Consider the following 20,174-nt stretch of genomic DNA (forward strand, 5'->3'; position numbering starts at 1 on the left):
AATATGCAATAATAATTATAAAATTTTGTTAATTGAAATTAAGTAAAACTTTATTAATTATGATTAATTAAAATTATTAAATAAGTTAAAATGGAAATTTAAATATTACAAATATGTACACAATATAAAGTGCATCATTTATTATTCTATATATAAGCTGTATATATTAAATTTATAAATTATTTGTGCATTTATATGTGTAATATAGTCATTAAGATTATGATATTTTGAGTGTAACTTCTTGCGTTGTTTATGGTTCTTTCATTCAGCAATATATAACCACCGTCTGTCGGATTATCTAAATTCTTGTACTCTTGTCGATCCCTGCATAGGCAAATAAATTAAAAATTCATATGAACATCATTATATCTAAAAAAAACATCATCAATATTCAATTTACTAAACTGATCAACTTCCAATAATTCTCGCGTGTATTGCGCGGTGTGAAGTAGCAACCGGCCTTTATTGATCGGTGTCGATTAATTAAGAGATTATAGAGATAACGATCTGTGTTAATTGATTGATTGATTGAGTGTCGTAATTACCTAATATAGTTAACATTGAGAACAATTACTAAATCATATAGAAATTAGTTATGTAGAATATGATTATGAAGTTGAAACTATTATCCTAAAGTGTATACTTAATATTGATGCATGCATAAATCATGTTTATAAAACAGAACTGTTATTATCATTTTTTTTAGAAATGATCTTTAATATGATTATTAGCGTATGATTAAGAAAATAAACATAAATTATGTAAATGAAACAGAGCGGTATATTTTAAATTGTGTAGAAATTGGTCTCAAAGAAAATGTTCAATTATAATAAATACATTAAGTAATAAGATTATTATTAATTAATTATAACAGAACTATATTTTAAGCAATTAAAGCCGTATTGTCAGTGAAATTTGCCGATGTCATTGTAAGTTCATGAAATTTGTATATATCGTCCGCAGAAAGCAGGCCCCATATGTATATACAAAGAGAACTGATGTATTTATGGAACGTGAATGATATATAAATCATTTACGTTTTTAAATAACTAAACAATAAGAGAAAATTACTGGCATTCGACGGCTTTGTTACAAACACGCTTACACGTTAAAGAGCGCCTTCTTGTTTTTTCACACATATAGGCAAGTTTGTAGCTTAAATTGTCATTTATATATTAAAATGTTATAAAAGATAACAAATTTCGTTATATGTATTGCTTCCCTGCTTTGATAATAAAATTTAGGGCGAACGGACCCAGGGCGAACAGGTTTTAGGGCGAACAGGATTTAGGGCGAACAGAAATTAGGGCGAACGGACCCGGATTCCCCAGCGAACACGAAAGCAAAATTTGTTTTTCTATGTAAATGAACATTTCTTTTTTTTATCCTTTTAAAAATGTATTGCCAAACAACAAAACACAATCAATGAGAAACAAACTAATTATTTTCGCAATTTGTATACATTTTTAACAAAACCTGCGTGCTGGCTATATCGATCATATGTAACCGTATAATATTGCGCTGTTACTTCCCTTGGATATATCAGTGTTTGTTCACCTACGAATTTTAAATCGAGGCATTGTGTCACACCGGTCTTAGGTGGCAGGGGATATATCAGTGAAAGGGGGGTCCATATCTTTAGGGTAGGTGTTACCTATGGTCTTTAAAAATCAATTAGGTATTTATAAGATGTATTTCTTGTGTTAGGTTGTAGAAAGAATGTCTCAAAATTTTGGAAAAAAACATTACAACTAGCCACAGCTCCCTAGCAAGGAAATTTTGAATCTTCAAAAAGGAGGTTTTCACTTTTGTCGGAAGTCAATATTTCACGCTGCAGAAACAGAACAAAATTTTGAAGGTAAATTGTGAAAAATCTAAACGTATGGGAGACACTTTTCTAGGCAAATAAACAAAGCACAGGGATGAAATTAATGAGTAATGTAGCCAAAACTAGGATTGCATTCTGTTTGAATGTTCTGTGCATGCCATGAAATGGGTCAAATTTCTCAATTTTTCATAAAAATGAGGTGGGTGGGGGGAAAGATCAAGGGCCATAGTTTCACAAGTGAAGAAGCCAGCCTTGTCTTTGGTTGTATTTTCAATGTATAATGCCTATGCTATGACACTGACACAAAAAGGCTTTCTTGTGTCACTTTCTGTTTTGATTAGCGACTTCAACGTTTGCGTCTACAAATAGCTCCCCTTCTGATTCTATTGTAAATAGCATGTTTGTAAATTGTCATAAAATGTATAAAATCATTAGATTTTCAGCAGGAAATAACATGTTTAGAAAGGTAAGATATTTTTCTTTGTGTTTTAGATCATTTAAAAATTGTTTTAATAATAAATTAATGACGATTATAACCAAAGTTTCAATCACTGTTTTGAAATTCAACATTCAAAATCCGCCATTTTTGTTTTCATAGGTGTCGTAAATTCCGCTTCCTGAATGATTTTATTTAGGGAATTGAGGTCAGAACTTGCATGATTACTATTGTCAACAGCCGTGCGCACCTACACCACCTTTAAAGTCGAAGCTAAAACAATATTTTGCATTGAAAAAGTACATAAAACGGTTTGAGGTGAAAGAAAAATGCATATATTTCCTATTTTTATTTTCGTTGTCATTGATTTTTTGTTATTTTATTGAAGATAAACCTTTTTTCATTACGAAACCAGTAGAATTGACCACGCTGTCGGCTGCGCATTTTATGTGTAGAGGCATTACTAAGTCAAGGTCGATCTATTTATAAACCGGAAGTGGTAAATTTGAAAACGAAAGTAACAAAACAGATGCCCGAAATTTCGACCCAGATCAAATATTTTTCTAAAGAATTTGTGATTTTCGTGATTTTAGTTAGTTAAATTAATTTCAAGACCAAGACAAATATATTTTTATTAGGTAGTAATAAGTTTATTGTTATTTATTCACAAATTTAACTAGAATTTTGTAATTTGATTCATGACAACAATAACAAGTTAACTACTGAAGTCTAAACAAGTTTCAAGTGGACAGTAGGCTACTGTTTATTTGAGGAGTTGAATAGATTTGAAAAGACTGTTTACATGATGCATATACATGATAATGATTAATCTGTGTATTAACTGAGACACATTGAAAGTGTACTTATGATTATTATGCATCAAGGTGTATTGTTTGAAATTAAAATAAAACAGTTTTGTGATTGTGTCTCAAGTAGTTGTTGTAGTGCAGCACTGCTGCAAATGAATAATTTTTTTCATAAAAATAAAAGTACATTTTAATTAAAAGATACCACCAATGGGTCCCTGTATTTTAATGGTTTGAAAATGTTTTTGTTTTTTTTCCACAATGATATTTCATAATTCAATTGTTGCACATACCAGGAACTTGCAGCCAGGATTAATGATATTCATGAAAGTATGTTTGATTTTTCAAATACAATTTGAGAAAAAAAAAGGCATTGAGTTACCATTGCAGAATTGATGGGCATAATCAAAAGTAGAGGCATGAGTGAACTCACTGTGCACAGTTTTGTTCAGTGATGAAAAATGCAATAGTAGCAAATGCATATTGATCAAATCTTAAGAAAGAAAATATAAAAACTATCAACACTTGAAAGAGCTTTGAGAGTACAACTTAGGTTTAGAAAGAAAGTATCCTAACAACAATTAAATAAAGATGTGTATAACATAAGCACAATTATTAATGTCAGACAAATAATGTTATCTGTACAGGAATTAAAGAAAAATGTCTTAATACTAATTAACAAAGCAAATGAAATTCCTGTGTATGATACACAACATGACTTGGTATGTCAAAACATTCTGCAGAGGTTTATTGCAGAAAGTGGAGAGTACAATTTTATAATTGAACTGTTAATTCACTGGTCTTATAAAAAACAACAACAGAACAACAACATTTGTGGGTGCTTAAAATTAAATTTAATAATTACATGTATTATTTGGAATGAAAACGTACTGTTATAAAAAAAATAACATTTAACATTACAGCATAAGTTTGTGCATGATAACTCAAGTTCATGTTATAAAATAATTATTAATAAGCCAACAAGCACCCACTAACACATATGGATACATGTTTTTTATTTCAATACATCAACAATTTAAAATGTTTTTTTCCACTGTTCTTCAGGTACCGGGCCTTCTGGACTGGTTCAATCTGAAGTATGATTATGATGATGATATTTATACAGCAAAGCTAGAAGAGGATAGAAACTAACTTTTTATAATTAGTTGCCTGCATGGGCAACCATCTTTAGTATATTTGGTTGTCCAGCCAAAGAGTAATGAGCCCAGAACCATGTACATGTCATGTGTATCTTATACCTTCTTTAAACAAAATAATAGATAATAGAACAACAACACTACTGACATAAAGCAATGTCAATGCATTATGTCCTATTACAAGCATTAATTGAATAATTATTTTGGCCTTAATTAATGAAGATTATTAAATGTATTATTGATCCACTTTCACCAATATTTTTTCAATTTTTCTTTGAAATGAATTGTTTCAAGCTTTAAAAAAAACAAGTTGCCTGGCTGGACTACAAACTTTTGAAATTGAGTTGCCGGGGCCAACATTTACTGGCACAATGCTAACGAATATCCATTAATTTCTATACCTGGGAGTACAAGGAGGGTGACATGTTGATAAGTGTTTAGATTATTAGAAAGGTGGTAAGATAAATGCATGTGTACATGATGTTTAATGATAAGTATATGACATTAACATAGCAGAAGGGGAGCTATATAATAATTACCAAATGTTTTTACATTCATTTTGTACCGATTACATGTATATACTTTCAATTCTTTCAGAGAGTGATTTTAAAGGCTTGTTGTGTATTTGACTGCACTTTGATCTTGTATTTTATGTCAGTTGTTATTGTATTCAGTGTTTTTTCACCATTTTAGGAATGGGGCCAGGTCCCTTTGGATTGGGAAAAATCACGGTGTTTAAACTTTAACTTTATAGAGTGGGAAATTAGTGCTGTTTTACTTACAAATAATTCAAAATTGAGAATAAAAGTGCTTTTGTTATAATATTTACTAAGGTTCAACTTATAATAGAGCTGATGAACTAAAGGTTTAGATATATAAAAAAAAAATGGAAACCTTCAAATGGGATTTTATACTTCCTATTTGGGAAAATAAATACCTTTTTTCCATTGGGAGTGGGGCCGAATACTAGCAGATTTTCAACGAAAAAAAAACACACAATAACAGAATTGATTATAATTTACTTACATTGACATTGACTAATGATTTAGTATTCAGTAGACAACATGTATTTTGCATCATAACATCATAGTACTAATTTCAAAACTTGGCATGTGTTTTTTAGCAGAAAATCACATTTTTTTTTATTTTTATAGGCTGAAAATTTCACTTATGTTTAATGATTTGAATTGTTTGTTTTCATTTTAGTACTTATTATGTTATTTCCTTCAAAATTATATTCAACATCAATAAATTATCATCATAGTACTAATTTCAAAACTCTACACGTGTTTTTTAGCGGAAAAAAACACTTTTTGTCTAAACAATTCAAAGGGGGATAACTCCACTTAGGTTCAACGGATTTTCATTTTTTTTCCAGTTGTGTACTTGTCATGTCATTCCCTTCAAATTAATATGTTAAATCAATAAGTTATCACCATAGGGCTAATTTAAAAACTTGACATGTTTTTTTGCAGAAAAATCACATTTTTTGAAATTTTCAAAGGGGAATAACTCCACTTATGTTCAACCGATTTTCTTTTTTTTTCAGTTCTGTACTTGTTATGTATTTCCCTTCAAAATTATGTATAACATCAATGGGTTATCGAAAAAAATATTTTTTCATTGAAGTCGCTATTTTGATGCAATGGATTTGACTGTTTGCGGCCTTTCGGAACTCGAAATTTGGTAAAAAATATATCCCCTGCCCCCTTAATAGCAAAACGCAAAATTTTAAAATTGTGTATATCATACGAAAATTGATACATGTATTCCACAAATGTGTTGCGGTAACAAATTGAACATAATTTTGCATATATCTTTTAACCGCTATGGTTGAGATTATGGAAAACAAAGGGAGGTAATAATGTTAAAACCATTGCTAATTTTAGGAAAATTTCACGTGTGCTGGTTTCGCACTGGAAAACAATGTTTAAACTCATATTTGTGTAATAGCATCTACATTTGCACATTTTCTGAGCTTGAATACTTAAATAAGCAAGATAAGTCTGCAGTTTTGTAGAAAAAGTTGGTAAAAATAGGAAAATTATGCAAAATAGTGGTTTGTAACATGCCGCAAACATAAATTCTTTTTTTCTTCTTATTTGAAGTCATTATGGCAACATATTTCTTCATGTGACACCTAACAGATGAAGAAAGACTAAGATTGAAGCATTTATTTGATAATAAATACGAAATAATAAGTGAATGCCACATCTGGAAGGGGGCGTACACTCCAAGCGTCTATGGTGTTCTGCGGTGTAGTTTCCGCGGCAAAAGGCTAAGGCTTAAAGCTCACCATGCACTATATTATCTTGAAAATAAACATGCCATGTCATCAAAAATGCATGTGTCACATTTATGCCACAGTAAACTTTGTGTCAACATCAAGCACTTAAGTTATGGGCCTCAAAGCATTAACAAAAGGAAAATATGTGCTCATGAAGGTTCCTTATGCACTTGAAAATGTTTCCAAGCTGTGTCTTGTTTACAATGATGTTCTCATAGTCAGATATATTTGCCCACTGTTTCCAATTGTAGCACTTTGATTTTCAGACTGTGGTACTGCACGCCGGGTATGCGAATACTTCGTTTACGGATGGCACTTCACTTACAGAGAACAACAAACGCCACGCGCGAGAGGTGAGTTCTTCAGTTTTTTTGTATTTATGTTCTGTTTATTTGGTTTTAAGACACAGAACATTGTTTGGGTGATTAATGATATAGCACTTCGTATTGCGAAGAAAGAAATTCGCGGAAAAACGGTGAATTATTTAAAAAAAAAACGATAAAATGCCATCGATAATCAGCATGAATTGAATGATCAGTACATATTTAAACAAAATAAACATACTTGGAAATAAATCAAGAACGTGCTTACTATTCGAAATAAAAGATCAATATATCCAGTAATGTTACAACATGTTACATTTTAGTTTACTAATGTATTTGAGAAAATTCAAATGTTTTAAGAGTCGCATGCACATTTTTCATCTGCACTTCGTTTACCGATCATCTAAAAAACAATGGCACTTCGTTTCCCGACATCTAGACACTTTTTTCCAGATATAACACACTCGTTTTTTGTGAATAAAAAATGCAGAATTCGCTGTGGAATACTGTTAAAGTAAGCAGGCAATAAATACGAATGTATGTACTTAGTACGCAAATAAAAAACGAATAACCGAAGCATGTTCTTAACCCTTTGAAATATGATTATGATTTGGTATAAATGTGAAAGATAAATGTTAAACAAATTGGATATGTCTAATGAGTAAAATCTATATGACCATATATTTTAAATTACGTTCTAAGCGGTTGATCTTAAGCATTTATCTTTATGTCCAAATGAAGGTACTAAGGCTATTTACTTTTATATTAGATAGCATGTCATGAATAATCACTCTGCTTAAACTGCCTCTCAGAGATTAATATCAGCAGCGATGCAGGTTCGAAATTCTATAGGAACTTTTTGGCTCAATGCCAATAAACGAAAATAGCAATAAAAGAACGGGCGGGGTTGATTTAATCACACGATAGTGGTGTAAAAATTATGCATATCCGTCTTTGTTTTAATATAAACACAACACATGCTGCATATGAAGTTCTATCCAATATAGCACCCTAAACTTCGTTTGTGTGGGTATACTAAGTACTGACTCCATAATATGACATTTAAACATTTTATGTACGCATTCCTTTTTTCCAGAATCAGTTGTTTTTACGATTTAATTTTAACCGTGATTCTTAAAACTCAACCAATACAGTGATTTAGGGTCAGGTGAATCGCACTTCGAGCAAACGTTAGCGTTGCGTAAAGGGAAGTGCTCCCTATAAGCAGGGCTCAAAATACAGGGAGTTTTACCATTCTCTTTTTAATTTTGTTGCTACGCATAAGTATCGTCTTGATGATGCGATTCAAATAAGCACAACCGACATAGGATTTTATGAAGAACAAATGTGTATTTGCGTCATAAAGACCCCTTCACTACCGTTATCTAGAGCCCTGCTATAAGTAAAATTAAACACGATTGTGTTGATCCGCATTATCCGTACACATTTATTTAATAATAAATATTATCTTATTTGAAAATTGCAATCATAATAAACATAGTATAAATTAATAGTAATGTTATTTTTGAAAAATATATTTTAAAAATGTTTCGTATGAATAGCCATAATATAAATAAATGCATTTGAGGTAGAAGATAAAACTCAGTTATTAGAGTGCCCGCTTTGTTGAAAGTCTACGTAATCTGAAGTGCCCTTTATCGGTAAACAAAGTGGCTGCAACTTTATGTATGCCACCTATTACAAAATGCACTATCTTTGTTTATATTTCATTGAATGCTATCAAAATTTCAGTATTTGAAGCACAGTGATTACTCTACATGCTGGAATAGCAAACAATTTCTTGCAATAATTCTAAGTAGTTTTATTTTGTTAAAATGTTTACTGTTCATCCAGTGTATGCTGTTTTCAGATCGAATTTTCTATTTTTTGGGCAAAACTGTACCATTCTTCCGTGAAATTGTGTATTCCCAATACAAAAGGATACACCATTTATCAACTCGACCATGTGTCTTGTCTTAAAAACTAATCTTTAGGATATAACTTTAAATAAAACAGAGGAACTTACCTCTAGCGCGTGGCGTTTGTTGTTCTCTGTTAGTGAAGTGCCATCCGTAAACGAAGTATTCGCATACCCGGCGTGTACTGTTTGATGTGGTCGCAGTTTAATAGGGAGAACGAGTGGACCCCGAGAACGATTACACGCATTCAAGACATCGTTAGCCACAGAATCACCCAATCGCACGACACTTTCCAGGTCAGGGTCTGAATTCAACGGAATAGAATCTTGAACTTGTTTCTCTACACAGGGCACATGCCTTCAGAAACTTTATAGTTTGGAAATACTCCTTTTTTGAAAAGTACACCTTTGTTTTTCCTAGCGTGATTGTTTTTATAACTGTGCTGTGATTTCTTATGGAGTGATCTAATTTTGAATGGTATTTTAATGAATGAATATCAATATTTGGTGCATGTATTATGTAATCATATGGGAATATACATCTGTAAGACTGATTGATAGTGTCAATAATCATTTTAAACATTTGACATATAACTTGTGTGCTTCTCTGCTAAATAGAGTCAAATGTTGTGAATAGGAACACTATTTTTTTGATTATTTCTGTTCTGGTTGTTTCCCTTGAATTGTGTGAATTTTTGGAATTACTATGAAATACAAACAAAACACAGGATACAGTTCAGAAATGTTGCATTTAATTCATTAAACATTATATTTTAATTTAACAAAAGCTTTTTGTTTTATTATGCATACATTAAAAAACTTAATAGCAAAACGCAAAATTTTAAAATTGTGTATATCATACGAAAATTGATACATGTATTCCACAAATGTGTTGCGGTAACAAATCGAACATAATTTTGCATATATCTTTTAACCGCTATGGTTGAGATTATGGAAAACAAAGGGAGGGTAATAATGTTAAAACCATTGCTAATTTTAGGAAAATTTCACGTGTGCTGGTTTCGCACTGGAAAACAATGTTTAAACTCATATTTGTGTAATAGCATCTACATTTGCACATTTTCTGAGCTTGAATACTTAAATAAGCAAGATAAGTCTGCAGTTTTGTAGAAAAAGTTGGTAAAAATAGGAAAATTATGCAAAATAGTGGTTTGTAACATGCCGCAAACATAAATTCTTTTTTTCTTCTTATTTGAAGTCATTATGGCAACATATTTCTTCATGTGACACCTAACAGATGAAGAAAGACTAAGATTGAAGCATTTATTTGATAATAAATACGAAATAATAAGTGAATGCCACATCTGGAAGGGGGCGTACACTCCAAGCGTCTATGGTGTTCTGCGGTGTAGTTTCCGCGGCAAAAGGCTAAGGCTTAAAGCTCACCATGCACTATATTATCTTGAAAATAAACATGCCATGTCATCAAAAATGCATGTGTCACATTTATGCCACAGTAAACTTTGTGTCAACATCAAGCACTTAAGTTATGGGCCTCAAAGCATTAACAAAAGGAAAATATGTGCTCATGAAGGTTCCTTATGCACTTGAAAATGTTTCCAAGCTGTGTCTTGTTTACAATGATGTTCTCATAGTCAGATATATTTGCCCACTGTTTCCAATTGTAGCACTTTGATTTTCAGACTGTGGTACTGTTTGATGTGGTCGCAGTTTAATAGGGAGAACGAGTGGACCCCGAGAACGATTACACGCATTCAAGACATCGTTAGCCACAGAATCACCCAATCGCACGACACTTTCCAGGTCAGGGTCTGAATTCAACGGAATAGAATCTTGAACTTGTTTCTCTACACAGGGCACATGCCTGCAGAAACTTTATAGTTTGGAAATACTCCTTTTTTGAAAAGTACACCTTTGTTTTTCCTAGCGTGATTGTTTTTATAACTGTGCTGTGATTTCTTATGGAGTGATCTAATTTTGAATGGTATTTTAATGAATGAATATCAATATTTGGTGCATGTATTATGTAATCATATGGGAATATACATCTGTAAGACTGATTGATAGTGTCAATAATCATTTTAAACATTTGACATATAACTTGTGTGCTTCTCTGCTAAATAGAGTCAAATGTTGTGAATAGGAACACTATTTTTTGATTATTTCTGTTCTGGTTGTTTCCCTTGAATTGTGTGAATTTTTGGAATTACTATGAAATACAAACAAAACACAGGATACAGTTCAGAAATGTTGCATTTAATTCATTAAACATTATATTTTAATTTAACAAAAGCTTTTTGTTTTATTATGCATACATTAAAAAACTTAATAGCAAAACGCAAAATTTTAAAATTGTGTATATCATACGAAAATTGATACATGTATTCCACAAATGTGTTGCGGTAACAAATCGAACATAATTTTGCATATATCTTTTAAACCGCTATGGTTGAGATTATGGAAAACAAAGGGAGGTAATAATGTTAAAACCATTGCTAATTTTAGGAAAATTTCACGTGTGCTGGTTTCGCACTGGAAAACAATGTTTAAACTCATATTTGTGTAATAGCATCTACATTTGCACATTTTCTGAGCTTGAATACTTAAATAAGCAAGATAAGTCTGCAGTTTTGTAGAAAAAGTTGGTAAAAATAGGAAAATTATGCAAAATAGTGGTTTGTAACATGCCGCAAACATAAATTCTTTTTTTCTTCTTATTTGAAGTCATTATGGCAACATATTTCTTCATGTGACACCTAACAGATGAAGAAAGACTAAGATTGAAGCATTTATTTGATAATAAATACGAAATAATAAGTGAATGCCACATCTGGAAGGGGGCGTACACTCCAAGCGTCTATGGTGTTCTGCGGTGTAGTTTCCGCGGCAAAAGGCTAAGGCTTAAAGCTCACCATGCACTATATTATCTTGAAAATAAACATGCCATGTCATCAAAAATGCATGTGTCACATTTATGCCACAGTAAACTTTGTGTCAACATCAAGCACTTAAGTTATGGGCCTCAAAGCATTAACAAAAGGAAAATATGTGCTCATGAAGGTTCCTTATGCACTTGAAAATGTTTCCAAGCTGTGTCTTGTTTACAATGATGTTCTCATAGTCAGATATATTTGCCCACTGTTTCCAATTGTAGCACTTTGATTTTCAGACTGTGGTACTGTTTGATGTGGTCGCAGTTTAATAGGGAGAACGAGTGGACCCCGAGAACGATTACACGCATTCAAGACATCGTTAGCCACAGAATCACCCAATCGCACGACACTTTCCAGGTCAGGGTCTGAATTCAACGGAATAGAATCTTGAACTTGTTTCTCTACACAGGGCACATGCCTGCAGAAACTTTATAGTTTGGAAATACTCCTTTTTTGAAAAGTACACCTTTGTTTTTCCTAGCGTGATTGTTTTTATAACTGTGCTGTGATTTCTTATGGAGTGATCTAATTTTGAATGGTATTTTAATGAATGAATATCAATATTTGGTGCATGTATTATGTAATCATATGGGAATATACATCTGTAAGACTGATTGATAGTGTCAATAATCATTTTAAACATTTGACATATAACTTGTGTGCTTCTCTGCTAAATAGAGTCAAATGTTGTGAATAGGAACACTATTTTTTTGATTATTTCTGTTCTGGTTGTTTCCCTTGAATTGTGTGAATTTTTGGAATTACTATGAAATACAAACAAAACACAGGATACAGTTCAGAAATGTTGCATTTAATTCATTAAACATTATATTTTAATTTAACAAAAGCTTTTTGTTTTATTATGCATACATTAAAAAACTTAATAGCAAAACGCAAAATTTTAAAATTGTGTATATCATACGAAAATTGATACATGTATTCCACAAATGTGTTGCGGTAACAAATCGAACATAATTTTGCATATATCTTTTAACCGCTATGGTTGAGATTATGGAAAACAAAGGGAGGTAATAATGTTAAAACCATTGCTAATTTTAGGAAAATTTCACGTGTGCATGTTTCGCACTGGAAAACAATGTTTAAAACTCATATTTGTGTAATAGCATCTACATTTGCACATTTTCTGAGCTTGAATACTTAAATAAGCAAGATAAGTCTGCAGTTTTGTAGAAAAAGTTGGTAAAAATAGGAAAATTATGCAAAATAGTGGTTTGTAACATGCCGCAAACATAAATTCTTTTTTTCTTCTTATTTGAAGTCATTATGGCAACATATTTCTTCATGTGACACCTAACAGATGAAGAAAGACTAAGATTGAAGCATTTATTTGATAATAAATACGAAATAATAAGTGAATGCCACATCTGGAAGGGGGCGTACACTCCAAGCGTCTATGGTGTTCTGCGGTGTAGTTTCCGCGGCAAAAGGCTAAGGCTTAAAGCTCACCATGCACTATATTATCTTGAAAATAAACATGCCATGTCATCAAAAATGCATGTGTCACATTTATGCCACAGTAAACTTTGTGTCAACATCAAGCACTTAAGTTATGGGCCTCAAAGCATTAACAAAAGGAAAATATGTGCTCATGAAGGTTCCTTATGCACTTGAAAATGTTTCCAAGCTGTGTCTTGTTTACAATGATGTTCTCATAGTCAGATATATTTGCCCACTGTTTCCAATTGTAGCACTTTGATTTTCAGACTGTGGTACTGTTTGATGTGGTCGCAGTTTAATAGGGAGAACGAGTGGACCCCGAGAACGATTACACGCATTCAAGACATCGTTAGCCACAGAATCACCCAATCGCACGACACTTTCCAGGTCAGGGTCTGAATTCAACGGAATAGAATCTTGAACTTGTTTCTCTACACAGGGCACATGCCTTCAGAAACTTTATAGTTTGGAAATACTCCTTTTTTGAAAAGTACACCTTTGTTTTCCTAGCGTGATTGTTTTTATAACTGTGCTGTGATTTCTTATGGAGTGATCTAATTTTGAATGGTATTTTAATGAATGAATATCAATATTTGGTGCATGTATTATGTAATCATATGGGAATATACATCTGTAAGACTGATTGATAGTGTCAATAATCATTTTAAACATTTGACATATAACTTGTGTGCTTCTCTGCTAAATAGAGTCAAATGTTGTGAATAGGAACACTATTTTTTTTATTATTTCTGTTCTGGTTGTTTCCCTTGAATTGTGTGAATTTTTGGAATTACTATGAAATACAAACAAAACACAGGATACAGTTCAGAAATGTTGCATTTAATTCATTAAACATTATATTTTAATTTAACAAAAGCTTTTTGTTTTATTATGCATACATTAAAAAACTTAATAGCAAAACGCAAAATTTTAAAATTGTGTATATCATACGAAAATTGATACATGTATTCCACAAATGTGTTGCGGTAACAAATCGAACATAATTTTGCATATATCTTTTAACCGCTATGGTTGAGATTATGGAAAACAAAGGGAGGTAATAATGTTAAAACCATTGCTAATTTTAGGAAAATTTCACGTGTGCTGGTTTCGCACTGGAAAACAATGTTTAAACTCATATTTGTGTAATAGCATCTACATTTGCACATTTTCTGAGCTTGAATACTTAAATAAGCAAGATAAGTCTGCAGTTTTGTAGAAAAAGTTGGTAAAAATAGGAAAATTATGCAAAATAGTGGTTTGTAACATGCCGCAAACATAAATTCTTTTTTTCTTCTTATTTGAAGTCATTATGGCAACATATTTCTTCATGTGACACCTAACAGATGAAGAAAGACTAAGATTGAAGCATTTATTTGATAATAAATACGAAATAATAAGTGAATGCCACATCTGGAAGGGGGCGTACACTCCAAGCGTCTATGGTGTTCTGCGGTGTAGTTTCCGCGGCAAAAGGCTAAGGCTTAAGCTCACCATGCACTATATTATCTTGAAAATAAACATGCCATGTCATCAAAAATGCATGTGTCACATTTATGCCACAGTAAACTTTGTGTCAACATCAAGCACTTAAGTTATGGGCCTCAAAGCATTAACAAAAGGAAAATATGTGCTCATGAAGGTTCCTTATGCACTTGAAAATGTTTCCAAGCTGTGTCTTGTTTACAATGATGTTCTCATAGTCAGATATATTTGCCCACTGTTTCCAATTGTAGCACTTTGATTTTCAGACTGTGGTACTGTTTGATGTGGTCGCAGTTTAATAGGGAGAACGAGTGGACCCCGAGAACGATTACACGCATTCAAGACATCGTTAGCCACAGAATCACCCAATCGCACGACACTTTCCAGGTCAGGGTCTGAATTCAACGGAATAGAATCTTGAACTTGTTTCTCTACACAGGGCACATGCCTGCAGAAACTTTATAGTTGGAAATACTCCTTTTTTGAAAAGTACACCTTTGTTTTTCCTAGCGTGATTGTTTTTATAACTGTGCTGTGATTTCTTATGGAGTGATCTAATTTGAATGGTATTTTAATGAATGAATATCAATATTTGGTGCATGTATTATGTAATCATATGGGAATATACATCTGTAAGACTGATTGATAGTGTCAATAATCATTTTAAACATTTGACATATAACTTGTGTGCTTCTCTGCTAAATAGAGTCAAATGTTGTGAATAGGAACACTATTTTTTTGATTATTTCTGTTCTGGTTGTTTCCCTTGAATTGTGTGAATTTTTGGAATTACTATGAAATACAAACAAAACACAGGATACAGTTCAGAAATGTTGCATTTAATTCATTAAACATTATATTTTAATTTAACAAAAGCTTTTTGTTTTATTATGCATACATTAAAAAACTTAATAGCAAAACGCAAAATTTTAAAATTGTGTATATCATACGAAAATTGATACATGTATTCCACAAATGTGTTGCGGTAACAAATCGAACATAATTTTGCATATATCTTTTAACCGCTATGGTTGAGATTATGGAAAACAAAGGGAGGTAATAATGTTAAAAACCATTGCTAATTTTAGGAAAATTTCACGTGTGCTGGTTTCGCACTGGAAAACAATGTTTAAACTCATATTTGTGTAATAGCATCTACATTTGCACATTTTCTGAGCTTGAATACTTAAATAAGCAAGATAAGTCTGCAGTTTTGTAGAAAAAGTTGGTAAAAATAGGAAAATTATGCAAAATAGTGGTTTGTAACATGCCGCAAACATAAATTCTTTTTTTTCTTCTTATTTGAAGTCATTATGGCAACATATTTCTTCATGTGACACCTAACAGATGAAGAAAGACTAAGATTGAAGCATTTATTTGATAATAAATACGAAATAATAAGTGAATGCCACATCTGGAAGGGGGCGTACACTCCAAGCGTCTATGGTGTTCTGCGGTGTAGTTTCCCGCGGCAAAAGGCTAAGGCTTAAAGCTCACCATGCACTATATTATCTTGAAAATAAACATGCCATGTCATCAAAAATGCATGTGTCACATTTATGCCACAGTAAACTTTGTGTCAACATCAAGCACTTAAGTTATGGGCCTCAAAGCATTAACAAAAGGAAAATATGTGCTCATGAAGGTTCCTTATGCACTTGAAAATGTTTCCAAGCTGTGTCTTGTTTACAATGATGTTCTCATAGTCAGATATATTTGCCCACTGTTTCCAATTGTAGCACTTTGATTTTCAGACTGTGGTACTGTTTGATGTGGTCGCAGTTTAATAGGGAGAACGAGTGGACCCCGAGAACGATTACACGCATTCAAGACATCGTTAGCCACAGAATCACCCAATCGCACGACACTTTCCAGGTCAGGGTCTGAATTCAACGGAATAGAATCTTGAACTTGTTTCTCTACACAGGGCACATGCCTGCAGAAACTTTATAGTTTGGAAATACTCCTTTTTTGAAAAGTACACCTTTGTTTTTCCTAGCGTGATTGTTTTTATAACTGTGCTGTGATTTCTTATGGAGTGATCTAATTTTGAATGGTATTTTAATGAATGAATATCAATATTTGGTGCATGTATTATGTAATCATATGGGAATATACATCTGTAAGACTGATTGATAGTGTCAATAATCATTTTAAACATTTGACATATAACTTGTGTGCTTCTCTGCTAAATAGAGTCAAATGTTGTGAATAGGAACACTATTTTTTTGATTATTTCTGTTCTGGTTGTTTCCCTTGAATTGTGTGAATTTTTGGAATTACTATGAAATACAAACAAAACACAGGATACAGTTCAGAAATGTTGCATTTAATTCATTAAACATTATATTTTAATTTAACAAAAGCTTTTTGTTTTATTATGCATACATTAAAAAACTTAATAGCAAAACGCAAAATTTTAAAATTGTGTATATCATACGAAAATTGATACATGTATTCCACAAATGTGTTGCGGTAACAAATCGAACATAATTTTGCATATATCTTTTAACCGCTATGGTTGAGATTATGGAAAACAAAGGGAGGTAATAATGTTAAAACCATTGCTAATTTTAGGAAAATTTCACGTGTGCATGTTTCGCACTGGAAAACAATGTTTAAACTCATATTTGTGTAATAGCATCTACATTTGCACATTTTCTGAGCTTGAATACTTAAATAAGCAAGATAAGTCTGCAGTTTTGTAGAAAAAGTTGGTAAAAATAGGAAAATTATGCAAAATAGTGGTTTTGTAACATGCCGCAAACATAAATTCTTTTTTCTTCTTATTTGAAGTCATTATGGCAACATATTTCTTCATGTGACACCTAACAGATGAAGAAAGACTAAGATTGAAGCATTTATTTGATAATAAATACGAAATAATAAGTGAATGCCACATCTGGAAGGGGGCGTACACTCCAAGCGTCTATGGTGTTCTGCGGTGTAGTTTCCGCGGCAAAAGGCTAAGGCTTAAAGCTCACCATGCACTATATTATCTTGAAAATAAACATGCCATGTCATCAAAAATGCATGTGTCACATTTATGCCACAGTAAACTTTGTGTCAACATCAGCACTTAAGTTATGGCCTCAAAGCATTAACAAAAGGAAAATATGTGCTCATGAAGGTTCCTTATGCACTTGAAAATGTTTCCAAGCTGTGTCTTGTTTACAATGATGTTCTCATAGTCAGATATATTTGCCCACTGTTTCCAATTGTAGCACTTTGATTTTCAGACTGTGGTACTGGTTTGATGTGGTCGCAGTTTAATAGGGAGAACGAGTGGACCCCGAGAACGATTACACGCATTCAAGACATCGTTAGCCACAGAATCACCCAATCGCACGACACTTTCCAGGTCAGGGTCTGAATTCAACGGAATAGAATCTTGAACTTGTTTCTCTACACAGGGCACATGCCTGCAGAAACTTTATAGTTTGGAAATACTCCTTTTTTGAAAAGTACACCTTTGTTTTTCCTAGCGTGATTGTTTTTATAACTGTGCTGTGATTTCTTATGGAGTGATCTAATTTTGAATGTATTTTAATGAATGAATATCAATATTTGGTGCATGTATTATGTAATCATATGGGAATATACATCTGTAAGACTGATTGATAGTGTCATAATCATTTTAAACATTTGACATATAACTTGTGTGCTTCACTGCTAAATAGAGTCAAATGTTGTGAATAGGAACACTATTTTTTTTATTATTTCTGTTCTGGTTGTTTCCCTTGAATTGTGTGAATTTTTGGAATTACTATGAAATACAAACAAAACACAGGATACAGTTTAGAAATGTTGCATTTAATTCATTAACATTATATTTTAATTTAACAAAAGCTTTTTGTTTTATTATGCATACATTAAAAAACTTAATAGCAAAACGCAAAATTTTTAAATTGTGTATATCATACGAAAATTGATACATGTATTCCACAAATGTGTTGCGGTAACAAATCGAACATAATTTTGCATATATCTTTTAACCGCTATGGTTGAGATTATGGAAAACAAAGGGAGGTAATAATGTTAAAACCATTGCTAATTTTAGGAAAATTCACGTGTGCTGGTTTCGCACTGGAAACAATGTTTAAACTCATATTTGTGTAATAGCATCTACATTTGCACATTTCTGAGCTTGAATACTTAAATAAGCAAGATAAGTCTGCAGTTTTTGTAGAAAAAGTTGGTAAAAATAGGAAATTATGCAAAATAGTGGTTGTAACATGCCGCAAACAAAATTTTTTTCTTCTTATTTGAAGTCATTATGGCAACATATTTCTTCATGTGACACCTAACAGATGAAGAAAGACTAAGATTGAAGCATTTATTTGATAATAAATACGAAATAATAAGTGAATGCCACATCTGGAAGGGGGCGTACACTCCAAGCGTCTATGGGTTCTGCGGTGTAGTTTTCCTGCGGGAAAAGGCGAATTCTTTCGCCAAGGATCTTGCAAAAGCTAAGCTTAAAGCTCACCAGCACTATATGATCTTGAAAATAAAATGCCATGTCATCAAATGCATGGTCACATTTATGCCACAGTAAACTTTGTGTCAACATCAAGCACTTAAGTTATGGGCCCAAAGCATTAAAAAAAGGAAAATATGTGCTCATGAAGGTTCCTTATGCACTTGAAAATGTTCCAAGCTGTGTCTTGTTTACAATGATGTTCTCATAGTCAGATATATTTGCCCACTGTTCCAATTGTAGCACTTTGATTTTCAGACTGTGGTACTGTTGATGTGGGTCGCAGTTTAATAGGGAGAACGAGTGGACCCCGAGAACGATTACACGCATCAAGACATCGTTAGCCACAGAATCACCCAATCGCACGACACTTTCCAGGTCAGGTGTCTGAATTCAACGGAATAGAATCTTGAACTTGTTTCTCTACACAGGGCACATGCCTTCAGAAAACTTTATAGTGGGAAATACTCCTTTTTGAAAAGTACACCTTTGTTTTTCCTAGCGTGATGTTTTATAACTGTGCTGTGATTTCTTATGGAGTGATCTATTTTGAATGGTATTTTAATGAATGAATATCAATATTGGTGCATGTATTATGTAATCATATGGGTATATACATCTGTAAGACTGATTGATAGTGTCAATAATCATTTTAAACATTTGACATATAACTTGTGTGCTTCTCTGCTAAATAGAGTCAAATGTTGTGAATAGGAACACTATTTTTTTTATTATTTCTGTTCTGGTTGTTTCCCTTGAATTGTGTGAATTTTTGGAATTACTATGAAAACAAACAAAACACAGGATACAGTTCAGAAATGTTGCATTTAATTCATTAACATTATATTTTATTTAACAAAAGCTTTTGTTTTATGGCATGCATACATTAAAAAACTTAATAGCAAAACGCAAATTTTAAAATTGTGTATATCATACGAAAATTGATACATGTATTCCACAAATGGTGCGGGTAACAAATCGAACATAATTTGCATATATCTTTTAACCGCTATGGTTGAGATTATGGAAAACAAAGGGAGGTAATAATGTTAAAAACCATTGCTAATTTTAGGAAAATTCA

The 20,174-nt window shown here is 32.3% G+C and overlaps 1 protein-coding gene and 1 long non-coding RNA gene across 6 annotated transcripts in view; one reads left to right on the forward strand and one right to left on the reverse strand.

The window, feature by feature from the left end:
• LOC127870885 (uncharacterized) overlaps positions 1-20,174 on the reverse strand; it is a 385,033-nt gene that overhangs the window by 277,413 nt on the left and 87,446 nt on the right. The gene's annotated exons all lie outside the window — the stretch shown is intronic.
• Positions 1,585-16,912, forward strand: LOC127870900 (uncharacterized). 5 transcript variants are annotated; one of them, XR_008044972.1, is made up of 7 exons: positions 1,585-1,643; positions 6,781-6,867; positions 10,420-10,540; positions 11,907-12,027; positions 13,395-13,515; positions 14,880-15,000; positions 16,368-16,912. It is a non-coding gene; the product is annotated as an uncharacterized LOC127870900 (long non-coding RNA). The 5 variants fall into 5 exon arrangements; XR_008044969.1 differs by lacking the exon at positions 6,781-6,867 and adding an exon at positions 8,960-9,052 and having other exon boundaries at positions 1,606-1,643; XR_008044970.1 differs by lacking the exon at positions 1,585-1,643 and adding an exon at positions 1,680-1,858.

This window comes from Dreissena polymorpha, chromosome 3 (genome assembly GCF_020536995.1).
Source record: "Dreissena polymorpha isolate Duluth1 chromosome 3, UMN_Dpol_1.0, whole genome shotgun sequence".
Taxonomy (NCBI): Eukaryota; Metazoa; Mollusca; class Bivalvia; order Myida; family Dreissenidae; genus Dreissena; species Dreissena polymorpha.